The 18,002-nt window shown below is 41.0% G+C and overlaps 1 pseudogene; it reads right to left on the bottom strand.

Moving 5' to 3' along the window:
* Positions 1-1,277: 1,277 nt before the first annotated feature.
* The window catches only part of LOC142174562 (peroxidase 64-like), a 114,843-nt pseudogene continuing 98,118 nt past the window's right edge, over positions 1,278-18,002 (bottom strand).

Genomic DNA, 18,002 nt, shown 5'->3' with positions numbered 1-18,002 from the left:
AATCCGGTAGACTTCTATGAACAACTTAACAGATAGGTAGACAAACTATAGCATCAACTCTACCGATCCGGTAGCGGAAATATCCCTGAAGAGCAGAAGTATGACAATCCGATAGACTTCAATGAACAACTTAACATATAGGTAGAGTAATAATAACATCAACTCTACCGGATTGGTACAAAAATCCTGAAGTGTGATAGAATAACAATTCAATAGATTTCAATGAACAATTTAATCTGGTAGAAAAACACATAAAGAGCTTGTGCGGTTCCGGGCTCATTTTTTGAAATACTGCCTATTTTGAGACATTTCGCTAAGACCACCCCCCAAAAGTCCCTTTTGTATTAATCACCTCACCATGTTAAAAGTATCTTTAGGTTGGTTTAGCCAACAATTGGTGTCAGAACCTAAAATCGCCAAATGAGTATGAAGATGACAGAGTGATGTTACGGGGCTCGATTTGATCATATTAATGGTAATAATAAGAATCGGGTTAGAAGGAGTAAACCTATGTGGGTTTGTGTCGGGCATGAAAGTAAATGTTCTCACGGAAAATATTTTGTTGAAAAATGACTTTTAAAAAATATGTAATTTTTTATTTTATTTTTAGTATTTAAGTAAAAAAAAGGGCAATCGGTGCACTAAGCTCCCGTTGTATGCGGGGTCCCGGCCGGAAGGGTCGCTGCTTATACGGAGATATAGTTCAGAATTTTATATTTCTTGTTTGGGAAATATTTTCCACTGTTCGATTGAAAGTCTTGAGATTCATCTTTATATGTGCTTATCCAAATTACTAGAATTGTTTTCTTTTTGGTTGGTCAAATGAAAAACTTGAATTATCCAAATTACTAGAATTGTTTTCTTTTTCGTTGGTCAAATGAAAAACTTGAATTTTATTCATTAAGAATATTGGTTGTTTGTTGTAATCTCAAATAATATAATAGAAGGGACTACATGACATCTCATTGAAATTTTGTTGAAAACAAAAAAAATAGTTGTAACTACAAATTTTGGTTTTTCACGGTTGGAAATTCGTGATTTCTTAATTATGAGAAATAATTCAAAAGAACGTCTGCAATTGGTTAAAAATCGAGAAAATACTGTTAAATATTTGTTTTGTGAGGACAAAAAATCTGGAGATAGTTCAAGTAATATATATCTACTAACTAACAGAACTCAAACATACTTGCACCAAATTTATATTATTCGTGAACGGCCTAAGCCTGTTAAATAAATGTTTTAACAAGAAATAACAAATTTAAGTGTAGCCAGGGTCATCATCTAGGAAATCTGTAGTCCAGCCTAATTTCTTGTCCATTACCACTGATGCTTCTAATCTTGATCATAGATATTGCAAATACTTTGAAGAACTCCTGAGAGCCATCATATTTTGAAACTAGTTTTTTGGTCCTTGAAATTGTACTGTAAACGGCAAAGTCGGAGGGTCCAATTTTCCGTCGTTAAGATGCCTCGCAAGCACATTTCACAAGTTTCGAGACTAGGGTCGAGGTTTACCCTCGAGGGCTATCGATACTCGAACTCGGGGCGATGCAGACCAACGGCTATGATGGGAAAGTGGGGAGTTCCCAAGGCGCACAACTAGGGCTGACAAAGTCTAGTGAGCTAAGTTCAGACCCGAATCATGGTGTCAACTAGCTGTCCCTTCCCCTTTGTAATAAATGCACTTGTACTATGTTGGAATTCCCTCTCATATATAAAGGGGACGCTTGTCATTTTATAATCATCTGTTGCTCCATACTAAATATACTAGAACATTCTCTCTGCTCTCTAACATATTTTCTTGATCTTATTACTTCATTTATTGCTCCTACTTATTGTGTTCTACTTAAAGTTCATCATTTATTGCTTATTATTGGCCATAAAGAGCCGTTATTGATTTATTTATAACTGTTAATCTCCATCGACCACCCTCGATATCTCCCAGCCGAGCTTCAGACTCGACCCCGAGGCCCTCGAATAGGCAAGCTCGAGGCCCGATCGACAACGATTCAGTTTGGTTAACATCTCGCCTTTAAGCTCTTATCTTGTTTCTAAGTCTTTCACATAGCATCAACTGCCTTACAACTAGCATAAAAATAGATCACGTATTTTTAGAATCACTTAATCAAATTTAATTGGTATTACCATTTTCACGGTAAACAGTTTGGCGCCCACCGTGGGGCTAAAAATAATAGTAATTATTTTCTTGTTGGTTTTACTACACAATGCAAGTTATCTTTCACACTTTTTCTTGTCCAAGATCTTTGATTTCAGGTCAAAATGCCTAAACCAGTAAGTGTGCCCGAAAACAACAGCCTCAAAAACTATGGGAAAGGCGGTACGATTATTCCAGGTATGAGTGTGCCACCACGAAACCCTGAGAGCATACCGGAGCCGATTCCCAAGGGTACGACCTCGTGCGACACCTATGGCATTAACGCCGATCCTCACATTAACCAGGGAGCGCACTGAGAAATTCAGCGGAAAACCCGGAAATATCCAACCTGGGCAAAAAGAGAGATTCTTCGGCATGTCATTCATATGATTATCGGGGGGACCGACATCCCCCAAGGCCCCGTGATCAAACGGATAAAAATATCCACTGCAATCGAGGGGCCGATCCGAGACCGCATGACCGAAGACACCCTCGCATTCAGTGAGGAGGATCTCGAGACCTTGGCAGAACCACACAACGGCGCGCTGGTAATTTCGTTTCTTTCAAGCAACGTTCGAATTAAACGTGTGCTCGTGGATCCAGGTAGCTCGGCCAACGTAATCAGGTCAAAGGTAGTAGAACAACTTGGGTTGCTCTATCAGATCGTACCCGCCTTTCGGGTCCTCCACGGCTTCAACATGGCCGGCGAGATAACGAAAGGATAGATCGTCCTCCTGGTTGGCATGTCCGGTACAGTTTAGAACACCAAGTTCCACGTCATCGTTGGTGACATGAGGTATAATGCATTGCTTGGCAGGCCGTGGATACACAGCATGAGGGCGGTGCCGTCAACTCTGCACCAGATGATAAAATTTCCAACAAAAGATGGTATAACAACCATTTATGGAGAGCAGCATGCGGCAAAAGAAATGTTCACAGTTTACCAAGAGGCACCGAGCCCCATACGCTCCACCTTGGATGAGTCTAGAAGCATACAGACCCCTGAGGACGATAAAGAAGATTTCCTCGCCCCTCGAACTTTTGTTGCCCCCGAAGAGTCGGATGCAACGAAATCGACAATTGAAGAATTGGAGCAAGCTGTTTTGATCGATCATCTCCTGGATCGGAAGGTATACCTGGGAACGGGATTAACCCCCAAACTCAGGAAAAAACTCATTCAATTCCTTATTAACAACATCGACTGTTTCGCTTGGTCCCATTTAGATATGACAGGAATCCCGACGAAAATAACCACCCACCGATTGAGTGTCGACCCCAGGTTTAAACCGGTGAAGTAAAAAGAAGACCCCAGTCCGAAGTAAAACATGCATTCATCAAGGACGAGGTAATGAAACTCCTTAAAATAGGGTCTATGAGAGAGGTAAAGTACCCCGAATGGCTGGCCAACATAGTGGTAGTGCCCAAAAAAGGAAACAAGTTAAGAATGTGCATAGTTTATAAAGATTTAAATATGGCGTGCCCCAAGGATTCTTTCCCATTACCTAACATCGATCGTCTAATCGATGCTACGGCCGGCCATAAGACCCTCACTTCTCTCGAAGTACTCGGGATATAATCAAATTCAGATGAACCCCGAGGACAGGGAAAAAACTCCATTCATCACGAAGTATGGTACCTACTGTTACAATGTAATACCCTTCGGGCTGAAAAACGCAGGGGCTACGTACCAACGTCTAGTTAATAAAATGTTCGAGCATCAAATAGACAAATCCATGGAAGTTTATATTGATGACATTCTAGTTAAATCCCTGCGCGCAGAGGACCATTTGACTCATTTGCAGGAAACATTTGATATCCTCAGAAGTTACAACATGAAGCTTAACCCCGAGATGTGTGCCTTCGGAGTGGGTTCAGGCAAATTCTTAGGCTTCATGGTGTCGAACAGGGGGATCAAGATCAACCTCAAGAAAATCAAGGCCATCGAAGAAATCACGGTGATAAATAATGTAAAGGCCGTGCAAGGGCTGACAGGGCGAATAGAGGCTCTGGGCAGATTCATATCAAGGTCGTCAGACAGGAGTCATCATTTCTTCTCTTTACTCAAAAAGAAAAAAAACTTCGAGTGGACTCTAGAATGCCAACACACCTTAGATGAACTAGAGTGGTATCTGACTAGTCTGCCCTTGCTCCGCATGCCAAAAGAGGATGAAATGGTGTATCTATACTTGGCCATATCCGAGATAGCGGTAAGCGGTGTGCTGGTTCGAGAAGAGCAAGGTACGCAATTTCCTGTATATTATGTAAGTCGGACCCTGGGGGATGCCAAAACCAAGTATCCGCACCTAGAAAAATTAGCTCTTGCATCAATAAGCGTATTGCGAGAACTGAAACCCTATTTTCAATGCCACGGCATTTGCGTTTTAACAATGTACCCTCTCCAAAGCATATTGCATAAGCCTGAACTATCAGGACGATTGGCCAAATAGGCTATCAAACTCGGGGCGTATGATATCGAGTATCAACCCCGAACGACCATCAAGTCCCAAATTCTGGCAGACTTCGTGGTCGACTTCTCACCCTCCCTCGTGCCCGAGGTAGAAATGAACTCTTACTAAAATCAAGCACATCTTCTAGGGTATTGACCTTGTTCACCGACGACGCCACAAACGTAGAGGATCCGGGCTTGGTATAGTCTTGAGGCCGCCTACAGGTGGCATAATTAGGCAATATATAAAAACTACAAGATTGACTAACAATGAAGCCGAGTATGAGGCTATGATTGCAGGTCTAGAATTGGCCAAAAGCTTGGGAGCTGAGATCGTCGAAGCAAAATGTGATTCACTTTTGGTAGTAAACCAGCTAAATGGGAGCTACAAGGTCCGAGAAGATAGGATGCAAAGGTATTTGGACAAAACATTATGTCGTTTCAAAGAATGGACCCTGGTCCACATACCTCGTGAGTAGAACAACGAGGCCGACGCCCTCGCAAACCTAGGATCATCTGTTGAAGAAGACGATCTACTCCCGGGGGGTTGTTATTCAGCTGTCCAAATCAGTGGTCGAGGAAGGTCATGCCGAGATTAATTCTACTAGCCTAACATGGGATTGGAGAAATAAATACATTGAGCTATCTGAAAGACGAAAAATTACCCACGGACCCAAAGGAATCGAGGGCCCTGCGAACCAAAGCAGCCTAGTTCTCGCTCGCTAAAAACGGGACTCTATACAAAAGAACTTTCGATGGCCCCCTAGCAGTATGTCTAGGGCTAGGAGACACGGACTATGTACTCCGAGAAATTCACGAGGGTACTTGTGGAAACCACTCCGACGCCGATTTCTTAGTCCGAAAGGTGATCAGGGCAGGCTACTATTGGGACAACAAGGAAAAAGACACTAAGGAATTCGTCCGAAAGTGCGACAAATGCCAGAGATTTGCCCCTATGATTCACCAACCCGGCAAACTGCTACATTTGGATTTATCGCCATGGCCATTCATGAAATGGGGAATGGACATCGTCGGACCCCTACCAATGGCACAAGGTAAAGCTAAATTTATTTTATTTATGACTGACTATTTCTTGTGAGCACGTGATTTTTTTCCTATATGAATTACTTCCATAAATTCAAATAAATAAATTTTTTCCATTATTGCAATTTCGTAGATTTTTGTTAATTGTTTGCATTTTTCTGTGCCTGTTTATTTTATTTAAATAAAAAAAGTATAAAAAATCATGCTTTACATTTAGGTTTTAGTCTACAGTTCCAAGATTAATTAATTAGTTATTTGTTTTGTTAAAAAATAAAAATCACAAAATTTGGCCCACTTTTGCATTTTAGCTTTTTAATTCTAAAATTAGTAATTTTCTTTCTTAGTTTAGGAGTAATTAATTTTCATGAATATTTTAGTAGATGATCAGTCTTTATTTTTTCAAATAATTATTTTAGGAGTTTAATTTAGGTTTGAATTAATTAAAATAGGAAAAGAGAAAAATAGAAAAAAATAAAAAAAAGAAATAGAAAAGAGAATTAAAAAACAGGGCTTTGTGTAATGGACCAAAAATGCAAAGCCCAAATCATTTTTCCTCACCCATCCGCCCAACCCAATCCCATTTAACCCGGTCCAGATCCCCTTTCTTAACCATACGACATCGTTTTGAACCCCCATCTCAACCGTTGATCTCCTTTGATCGGATGGACCGGAACTCCTTACCACCCAGCTATATAACTGTCCGAACCATAGTCAAAACCTAGAGACCCGTCCCTCATCTTCCTCATCTCTAACACAGGAACCCCAGCCGCCGCCCCAAAATCCCCATTATCTTCGGCGGGCGGCGCAGCTTCAATCTGCCCCAAAATTACACCCTAGAATCCCCTTCATCTCCTCATCCCAAATCTCTAACCCGTTTCCCTCGAATTCCTCTCAAACTCCCCCGATTTTAGATCCAAACTCGGAATCCCAAAACCCTAATCCCTCCAAACTTCCCCAAATCGATACAAGGCAACTGTTGTCCTTTCCTCTTCCCACTTTTATCACAAATTTCCTCGGAAAAACCCCCAAATTGTCCAAATCTCGAATCTGAAATGTTGAGCCCTGATTTCTATTTTCCCTTTTCATTTTTTTGGTCGTGTGATGTTTGAGTGAACTCAAAACATCCGTTAGTCGACTGTTCTTGTTAAGAATAGTCGATTAATGGTAGTTCGAGTTCACTTTTTGGCTTGTGGATTGAGCGAGAATTCCAATATTGAAAGGGAGAGTATAGGTAATTTTCTTTTCTTTTTCTTTGTTTGATTTTGTTTTCTGCATGTTATTGTGGATTTGGCTGCATGTTTAGTTATCACCATATTTAGATTTTATTTCTGGTGGTTCATAGTTTTGATTCTACTTAGTTGTTTGTTCATTAGGGAAATTGAAATTGCGGCATGCTAGTGTTTAGGGTTTATTAGTATTGTGTCCAGTTAATTTAATCCAAATTGTGCATATTAGTTTCTTGTTGTTATTTGGTTCCCGGACTAGGTCTAATTCTCTGAGAATGGCCCTTTAGTTTTTAATTCCGAATTCATATTAGATTCAAGTGTTCATGTGTGTGTCATTTTGATTTCAAGTTCACTGATAAATGGATTCAGATTTAGTTACATGTTTAAAGTGAATTAGTATTTATTTTCTAGATTTTCATTGTTTCTTTGATTCTGGGTTTTGTTGTTAGTCCTAGTTTGTTAATTAGTAGGAACTCCTAGGGTCTTAATTGTACAAAAAGGAAACTTGAGGGGTTTGTTTCAATGATTGGGTAAGTATAATCGGATAAAGACCAGCTGAAAGGTTCTAGAATAGAGGGCAGCTGGCCTCATTTGGTTAGCTGAAGTGCTGAGACCAATGAGAAAATGCCAGTTGTACAAGTTTGTTAAAAAGATGCTCTTTGGCTGAAGAGAATTTTTTCCCATTTTGTTTCAGAACATGACATTTTCCTAGGCCTATAAAGAGGCTGCATTTCCTTCATTCAAAAAAATTTCAAGAACTATTCTCTGCACTAAAAAATCACAAAAAAACAACATTAGAATTCTTTGCATTCACCACGTTAATCTCTCTGGTTTTCTTTTGAGTTTCTAAAAGGGTTTTCCATGGATTCTCTGGTTTTCTAAGCTGAATAATGGCTGGTTTCTGAAGCTGAATTTCGATTCTCACTACTGTATTTTCGTTGTTGTTTTTCTGTTGTTGTTGTCTAGCTGATCTCAGCATTTTTCTTTTCCTGATTGTTGTATCCAGGTACCTTTCATAACCTTTGAAATGAAAAACATGAAGTTATAACATGCTGATTTGAAGTGTACTCCAGATCCATCTCATAATGTTTTTTTTCTCTTCTTTACTTGGTAGTATTCCCTCTATTTGTTCAATTTGCTTCCCTTCTCCATAGATGTGATGCCAGTCTCTATTCAGTCAGTCGTAAGTTGAAAGTTGGAGGTGGTCTAATATTTCTTATGTGTTGAATAACTTCTGTTACAATTTGAAAGAACTGTAATATTGGGGACTGTATTAGAATTATGATTGTATGTGCACATTGGTATGGACAAATACTTTCAATTGAGTTTTGATAAGTGTCAAAGTTACTTAAAGTTAGGGTAAGTGTACTGCACGTTTACATCAGTATTCATAAGGCTCGATCCTTTAGATTGTGTTAGATTAGTTAGAATATATGAATTGCCTTACGTTGTCATTGTTAGTGTTAAATCATCAGAAATTAGTACATCACCTAGATGTTGCTGATCGTTTGGTCCTAATGAGTTAGGGGGATCGAGCCTAAGAAGGGCATTCATGTTGAAGGCCCTCTTTTGTTTAAAGGCTGTTGGGCTTGATCTTGGCCCATCTCAGGTAGACCAGGTCCAAATGGTATTTCATTGTCTTTATTTCCATTTCTGGGTTTCAGATGCACTAGAAGTAATTTCGGCTGCTAGATTTTAATGATAGTTTAAAATAACTGAAGTTTCAAGTCTTATTGCATTTGGATTTTGATTCACATTAGGCTCATTTCAGGTTCATTTGGTTTTCTTGTAAGTTTAAATTGTCTGCTTGGTGTAATGTATGCGAGCTTCAGGGCCAAGGCATGATCGAGCATCATTTGGGCCTGGTTCTTACTGGCCCATTTAGAGCTCATCAACCCTTTGCCCAGTTTCACTTTTTGGGCTCAATTGAGCCCAATACTCCTCTGTACCTCTTGGTCAAGCCTAATCCCCCTTTTTCCTCGTTTATTTATACTGTTTCTGTACATAATTTGGGTTTGTAGGTGGTCCAAAAAAATAATGCAAGGACTAACATGTATTTCAAGCTCTTTCACTGATGGTTCGAGCTTTTATCCTTAACAAATGTTAGTAGGCTGTTTGAATCAAGTTTTGTCCCTTACCAACAAATTGAAGTATGCCATTTTAATTATATCACCCACGGCCCTCATAAATATCATAACTAGTTATTTAAAATGGATATTCGTAGAAAGGCTTTTAGGCGCATTAAAATAATATCGTGATTATGTATATGCTCGCGTAACATAATTTCGATTCTAAAAACCAATTCAGAGTATGCGTTCGCGCAACTTTGATCAAACTTTCTTAATAATAAAATTGTCTTAATAGACCACTAATTTAATTTAGTTCATATAGTCCGAGGTGTGCCATCCACAATTTAATCATACATGGCCCTCGTATTAATTTCATAACCTAGATATAAAAAATGACAAATGCTCATAGTTTTCTTTAGGCATATTTAATATACTATCGTAGTTGTGGACACATTCGCGTGACATGATTACGATTTCTATAAAATAAAACCGGAGTATGCGTTCGTGCAACTTTGGCCAAACCTTTCTTAATAATAACAAAGCATTATTAATTATGGACACGTTCACTTGACATGATTTTTGACGCGCCAAACAAATGGGTACACGTACGCGTGACCCATTTCAAGATAATTTTTTAATTAAAAGAGGCAAAAGCACATAGGTTCTAAAATGAGTAATTAGACAATCTTAATAAGCCAAGTATAATCAAAGCGACCGTGCTAGAACCACGGAACTTGGGAATGCCTAGCACCTTCTCTCGGGTTAACAGAATTCCTTACCCGGATTTCTGTGTTCGCGGAACATAAATAAGAGTCAACTTCCTCGATTCGGGATTTTTGACCGGAGACTTGGGACACCATATATTATCCCAAGTGGCGACTTTGATTTTAAGTAAATAATTCCATTTTGATTGTCACTTAAATTGGAAGAAAAGTCCCATACACCCCTCCGGGGGTGGTAAAAAGGAGGTGTGACAGCTCTGGTGACTCTGCTGGGGATTAGAATCCAGAATCTCTGGTTCAGGGTTCAAGAATTCGAGCTTGTTAATAAGATTTTACTTGGATTTATGTATTTGTTGATATTACCGTATTCTGTGAACCTTTTATGCTAAATGCTATCTGTTTACTGCTTTAATATTGTTTGAATTGTATATAACTTTCTTCTTACGCCATCTCACTGAGTCTTCTGAAAATGGTGCACACGTTCGCGTGGCCCGCTTTTTCTGTAGAAATTACACCAAATAGAATGGGGCTAGGCCAGCGACAAGGCCGGGTAGACTTTAGTGCTCCCAGTACGTCGCCCCCTCTTCGACTCTAGTTGTCCGCTCGGGTAACCCAAGTCTAGAACAAAACCCTAGGATTTATACCTAGAAAATGCAGCCTCATACCGGATCCCTAGTAGGAACGCTTGTCTGCATCACGTGCATTTGATTTAGGGGACTTAACACAGGGGTTGGGTCCGTCTAGGACAAGTGTGCCCAAAATAACAAACCATCCTGATGCATCCTTTGTGCTAGGTAAACATTTATTTGTTTCGGCTTGCATGCTGACCGGCTAGGAAAAATAAAGTAAGAGAAATACCAGGAGTGATGTAGGGAAGGAAATAAAGCCCGGTTCTGAAAAATCCCCGGTATTTGAAAATGTCCCGAAACTCTGCCAAAATTTTTCAAAAAAAAGAGGAAAAGAAAGAGAGTCATTTCAAATGAGTCAAATACTGTGTCCTTTTCAAATGTGTCAAAATTGACCGAACTATGTAGGTTTGATTCTCACCAGATGTGGGATACGTAGGCAACTTACATAAGGTTCGGCCTTATTTTTTTAAAAAAAGAGAAAAAAAGAGAGTCAATGGTCAAATAAATGTAGTTTGGAGTTTTGGTCAAAATAAGCCGATCCAGGTTCGGTAATGTCTTAACCCGTTCTTTCCGAGATAGCCTTAGAGTATCTTCAATTGTTGAAGAGCTATTTTTGTAAAAGAACGGACAAGTCTATCGGTGAAGTGTCATTTTCCCCCATCAAGTAGTCCTCCCCGGCCTCAAAATTCATTTGGAATTGGGAAGGGGCCACGTTTGCAAAACGGTCACTTTTGCTAAAATTAGCATATAAGGAAAGGGAGTCATGGTCCTTTATTTTTTTTTTTGAAAAAAAAACCTATTTTACAAAAACGGTCCACCCGAGTCAACCTAACCTTAACCCTCCACAGGTGCAAATGAATACTGTCTAGGACCCGTCACATATGAACACTGCCCAGAACTCATCAGAAGTGGTAAGAAAACAGGCTCAGTTGCAGTTGCATATGTGGTGGAATGATCTAGATGAAGATAGTCAGAAGTGGGTGAAAAAACAGTTGGGTGCCTTTATAAACATTTTGGAAATCAAACCACGAGAAGATTTAATCAAGGCTTTGGTAACTTTTTGGAACCCTGCCCACAATGTGTTTCGTTTCTTGGACTTTGAGATCACCCCTACTTTGGAGGAAATGGCCAGGTACATTGAGTTTGGCCAGGATTTGAGGAAGCGGCAACTTATATTTCCGAGGGCTCCTTCGGTACACAAGTTTTTTGACCTCCTAAATATCAGCAAACAGATGAAGAAGGCCCATGTAAGCAAAGGGTGTTGTTCTTTCTACTTCTTGTACTTCAGGTTCGGGCACTCAGCTGTTTGAGCAACAAATAAGATAAGGGCCTTTGGCAAACTCATTGCCGGTTCGCTTTTATTGTGGCATTTTTGGGGATCATGGTTTTTTCCAAATGAGGAAGGGACATTGGATACTCGAATGATTAGAATTGCACAAATCCTCACTACCAAGGAAGATCATACACTTTTCCCGTTAGTGCTGGCAGATATTTATCGAGCATTGACATTATGCAAAGCTGGGGCTCAATTCTTTGAAGGTTGAAATATCCTTCTACAAATATGGTTGATCGAGCATCTTCGCCATCACCCCAAGTTAATGAGTAATGGCTCGAGCCCAGATAAATTCATTGAGAGTTATGAGGAAAGGGTGAAAGACTACAACGTGCCAGAAGGGTTTGAAGCCTGGGACTCCAACTTGAAGGCTCTCAAAGCAAGTCAGGTCGAATGGACTATAGGATGGCGCCCAATGACAGAATCCATATACATGACGGCTACCAAGGGTTACCTGAGGTTGATGTGTGTGAGGAGTATCCATCCATATGCACCGTAGAGGGTCTTGAGGCAGTTGGGAAGATATCAGATTGTGCCCGAAGATGAACATCTAACCACCTAGGTCATCGAGCTACATCTCGAAGATGCATTGCCCGAGGCTTTAGTTCAGCAGGATTGAAATGGCTGCCGGTATCTGAAGAATGGCACCCAGGTACCAGATGTTGCAAAAGGGGAAGCAGATCCAAATTATGCTGCATGGTTTGAGAAAAGGTCTTGTGTAAGCAACGAGCCAGAGCCTGAGCTCGAGCCTAAGCCTGAGAGGCCTTCCAAGAGACCTCATGTTAAAGCTTTTGACGACAAAATCCAAGAAAGGTTGGCCTAGGGAGAAAAGGAGAAGAAATATCAAGCCGATATTCACACCTTGAAAGAGAATCTGAGGAACATGGAATTCAACAATGATCTCCGAGCACAAGAAGCCGAAGGCGAAAGAAGAAAGTTGGCCTAAGAGAATGAAGCCGTTCGAGCCCAAGTTTGAAAAATGAGAATAGCAGTTGAGAACTCGGGTAGGAGCAGAAAGGACGAAAAGCTCATCTACAGCCTTACGCAAAAAGTACGTGATTTTGAGGATGATTTGCGAAAGACTGAAGCGAAGCTAACAAATGCCCGAGCTAAGTTAGCTAAGAATGCGGAGGGACGAGCTAGCTTCGTTCGACAACTGAAGGATAAGTATGATAAGGGAATGGTGAGTATAAAGGAAAAGGTTAATGTCCTTGAAAATGAAATGGCTAAGCAGGCAAGAGACTTCAAAGCAGAAAGGGAACACTGTTGTGCCCTGATGTCACAGCTAGAGAAAGACCTGCAACAACTTTAAGATAAAAATCACACAGCTAAACAAGTTTTGGATGCCAGATCTCAGCAAATCGGACGATTGTTACAGGAGATGGGTATTATCAGAGAAAGAGTTAGGAGGATTGCGGACTATATTGTGATGAAATGCAATGAGTGTGAAGACATGACCAGATCCATGTTCTTCGCTTCAGTTATGATTTTTGTCCGATAGATCATGGATGACTTGTTTCGCCTCCAAGAAGACATGGGGCAAAGGCCCACAGCAAGGCCAACTAGGGCAGCAATTGAAACACTTATGTATTCTTGACTTTGTTTGTTCGAGTCTGTTTTGTTAGTTTATTTTCGAGTCTGTATTGTCAGTTTGTTAGTTTAGTTCGAGTCTGTATTTTAAGTTTTCTTTTGAACTTGTCAGTCCACTCATCGAGTCTGTTAGTCTTTATGTTTAAATCTGTAGGGGAAGTTGTCGTAATCAGGATGTTTTACTTTATTTTTTTATGAAATTTGAAAACCCCAAAAAAATGTTTTTTTATTTTATTATTTATTTTGCACATGTTCCCAAAACTATGCTTGGTCTGATTCATGCGGTGCCATGATATATAGGCAATCTCCATAGGATTTGATCATATCTATGAAAAAGAAAAAAAGGAAAAAAAGAGGAGAGAAAACAAGAAAACTGTGGGAAGGAAAAAATGGCAAAAGAAGAGAAAAAAAAGAAATGAGAGAATAAAAGGATAAAAACAAGAGTCAAGCATGGAAAAGCAGGAATAAAAAAAGAAAAGATAGAAAGAAATTGCAATTAGTGAAAGCTGGGATGACGCAAGCGGCCGTTCAAATGCATAATAGAAACGTTTAACTGCTTAGGTGCATTGCATCTCCAACGTGCGGTTGCCTATCTGTTAAGCTCTAATCGCTAACAAGTTTGTTGTTGTCATCAAGTTCAGGCAGGTGGTTAGTTTGTTTGGCATTCTGGCAACTCACCCGTACAACCAGATCCGAAGACAAGTTTATCATGGCTGGCCAAGAACTGGATGCAAGTTTTATTGATCCGTCAAGGGAATGGGAATAATCTGATGTTAATCTGGAAGAGGAATTACATAAGTTGAAACACTAGATGACAGAGATGTACCAGGCATGGGTGAGAGGGCATCCACCACCATCATACCCCGCCAACCCTGCTTTCGTCCCGTCGCTGGCTCAATCCCAAGAACCTCCCACTGTTGATTTATCTCCAGGCTTCCCCATTTACCACCACTACCAAGGCACCGCTTCCCAAACCCCACAAGCACCACCTCCCAAACTAATCCCATACACCCCTCTACCAGCCACCCCTGTTTTCGTGGTTCCCCCACCCGCTACACTTTGTCGATCCTCCAGTGAGCCCCTATTCCAGACCCAAGATAACCAATACTATCCCTCGGAGCCTACTTTCAAGGCCTCAGAACATTACTCCTATACTCCTCGTTTCGACCTCCCAGTTGAGACCGAGAAACCACCTAAAAACCTAGAACATGAGGAGATGTTTAGGAAAGTTAGAAGCTTGGAACAATTATTCAGAAACATGCAGGGATTGGGAGGCCAGGTGAGCGTAGCCTACAAGGATTTGTGTCTATTTCCCGATGTTCAGTTGCCGGTGGGATTCAAGATGCCTAAATTTGATCTATATGACGGGCACGGAGACCCGGTGGCCCATTTGAGAGGATTCTGCAGTAAAATGAGAGGAGCTGGTAGGAAATATGAGCTGTTGATGGCGTACTTTAGCCAGAGTTTAAGTGGTGTAGCACTGGAGTGGTACACTCGTCAGGATCATAGCAGATGGTATACCTGGGATGATTTGGCCCAAGCATTCGCTGGTCATTTCCAATACAACATCGAGATTGTTCCGGATCATTTGTCTCTGACCAAGATCGAGAAGAAGCCTAGTGAAAGTTTCAGGGAAAATGGTTTTTGTTGGAGAGAACAAACATCAAGAGTTAACCCCCCCCAATGAAGGAGAGTGAAATGGTGGAGTACTTTCAGCCAGCTCTGGAGCCTACTTACTTTGTCCATCTGATATCGACCATATGAAAGTCTTTCAACGAGGTAGTGAAGATGGGTGGCATGGTAGAAGAAGGGCTTAAATCAAGCAAAATCATGAGTTACTCGGCTATCAAAGCAACTACCCAAGCCATTCAGAATGGTACCGAAGGAGTAATCGGAAAGAAGAAGAAAGAGGATGTAGCGGAAGAAAGGGGCCCATCACACCACTATACTCAATCTCGGCCCCATCACCGATCCTACACTCAAACCCCATATAATCCATCCCAGCATTACTTCCCATCACCAGACCCTCAGATTTCTGTCCACCACGCCCAGACATATACCCAACCTCCTGCCTACTCATAATAGCGTGCCCCAGCCCCATAAAACACCTACCCAGCTCCACAAAATGCTTACCCACCCCCACGATCCTACCGAAACCCTGCTGGCCCAGGTTTCCGACCCAATCCAGCATTCAAAAATGAGAGGTTGTAGTGGAAGAAAACTTTCACCCCGTTGGGGGAGTCTTATACCAACTTATTCCATAGATTGAGGCAGTTGGATATGTTGAAGCCAATTGAGTCGAAATTGCCAAACCCTCCTCCAAAGAATCTTGATTACTCCTTGAGATGTGAATATTGTTTTGATACTCCGGGGCATGATACGGAGAAGTGCTAGCACTTGAAAAATCCCATCCAGGAGCTCATTGACACAAACTGAATTGAAGTCCAAACTCCAGAGGCACCCAACATCAACCAGAACCCATTGCCAACCCATGAGGAAAAAAACATGATCGAGATAGTACATAAGGGAGGGGAGCCCAAGAAGCCTTCACAGACCGTCATGATGATTCGGTCCAGTAAGGTCAAGCCAGTTAAAAAACAAACAGTTGAAGGATCAGTGAACAAGTTAAGCAGGACAAACGGTGAACCATCTGTGGTAGTCAAGAAAGGAGCCCCAAGTGATGTTGCGGCAAAGCAAGAAAAGTCAAAAGTGGTTGTGCCAGGAGTGGCAAATAAGCCTATCGTAATTGCAGAGAGTTCCCGTACAGATCCTGTCATCATCAAGCTTGTAACCCAGTTGTCGGCAATCAGAACCAAGGCTATCCCATGGAACTATGAACGGGTGATAGTTACATAAAAGGGAAAGGAAGTGAAAGAAGAAGTTAATGAGGCCCAGGGATTAACTCGTTCGAGTAGATCCTTTACCCCGGAAGTGTTAAGGAAAGCTAAAACATCTAGAGATAACCCAGTTCTAGTAAAGAAAGCAGTCACTGTAGAAGAGGCGGAGGAGTTTCTGAGAAAGATGAAGGTACAAGATTATTCCATCGTGGAGCAGCTGAGAAAGACGCCCGCTCAGATTTCCTTGTTATCATTGCTAATCCATTTAGACGAGCATCGTCAGGCCCTAATGAAAATTCTGAACGAGGCTCATGTTCTCGACAAAATTTCAGTGAACCATCTAGAGAAGATCGCTAACAAAATATTTGAGGTGAATAGGGTTACCTTTTCTGATGATGAGTTGCCTGTGGAAGGTAGTGAACACAACAAAGCTTTCTATCTTACGGTAAAATGTGAAGATTCTGTGATCACCAAGGTGTTAGTTGGCAATGGTTCCAGTGCAAACATCTGCCCTCACTCTACTCTAAACAAGTTGAAAGTGGATGAAGAGAGAATTCACAAAAACAACATATGCATTCGGGGATATGACGGTGGAAGGAAAGATTCAGTTGGTGATATAGTGCTCGAATTGACAATAGGACCGGTGGAATTCACCATGGAGTTCCAGGTACTGGATGTAGCTGTCTCTTACAATTTGCTGCTAGGTTGGCCTTGGATTCATGCCGCCAAAGTAGTCTCGTCCACTCTACACTAGATGGTCAAGTTCGAGTGGGATAGACGGGAGATCGTCGTGCAGGGTGAGGAGAATTTATGTGCTCACAGTTATTCCTCCATCCCATTTATTGAGGCTGAAGATGACAAAGGGCCTTGAGTCTATCAAGTTTTTGAAACGGTGCCAGTTGAGAAGGTTCTAGAAGGGAAATATGTTCCGAATCCAAAGATAGCCTCTACATCCGTCATAGTGGCCTCCGAAATATTGAAAAATGGTTTTGTGCTGGGTAAAGGTCTGGGTGCGTCCTTGCAGGGTATCATACAGCCAGTGTCCCTACCTGAAAACTTGGGTATGTTCGGTCTTAGATTCAAACCCACAACGGCAGATGTGAAAAGGGCTAGAAGGTTGAAACAGAAGGCGTGGGCACTTCCGAAGCCTATCCCGCATCTTTCCAGATCTTTTGTTAAGCCCTACGCCAGGAAACGCCCAGTGACGACAGTCCCAAGTTCTGTGGTTGACATTTATGAAGAGTTAATTGAAAGGTTCTAGAGATTGTTTGATGATGTGAACATGGTTGAAGTTAGAGAAGGTTCTAGCATAGCGGACGTGCAGTTCGTCGGGCCGAATGTAAAACTTAACAATTAGAAGGCTACTCCTGTCCCTACTCGGAAGGAGTCTTTGTAGTTTGTTCTGTTTTCCTTTCTTTTTGGGTCATTCCAAGGTTGTGACACATATTTGTATTTTTCGCTTGTTGATGTACAAACCATGTTATCCTTTATTTTTAAGGAAATGCAATTTCCCTTCTCCATCATTCCTGATAGTTCTTATTTTTGTTTTCTTTTCTTCTTTGTACAGTTCTTTTTATGCTGGTTTCAATGATATGACATGCATGAGGAATCTTTGCCAATTCTTAAAAGTCCATCTAATTCTGAAATAATAATCCAAGAAATAGAGAGTGATGATGAATCAAAATATGATGAGGATGAGGTCTTTGAAGAGATTAGTAAGGAACTTAGTGATTTTGAAGAAAAACCCAAGCCTAATCTGAATGAAATGGAAGCAATCAATCTAGGGGACCCAGATAATGTCAGAGAAACTAAGATAAGCATCCATCTTGAACCGCAAATCAGGGAAGAAATAATTAAAGCATTGTTTGAGTATAAGAATATTTTTGCATGGTCGTACGATGACATGCCAGGCTTGAGTACCGATTTGGTGGTCCACAAACTGCCAATTGAT

This window comes from Nicotiana tabacum, chromosome 20, assembly GCF_000715075.1.
Source record: "Nicotiana tabacum cultivar K326 chromosome 20, ASM71507v2, whole genome shotgun sequence".
NCBI classification, from domain to species: domain Eukaryota; kingdom Viridiplantae; phylum Streptophyta; class Magnoliopsida; order Solanales; family Solanaceae; genus Nicotiana; species Nicotiana tabacum.
This window is presented reverse-complemented; position numbering and strand designations above follow the sequence as displayed.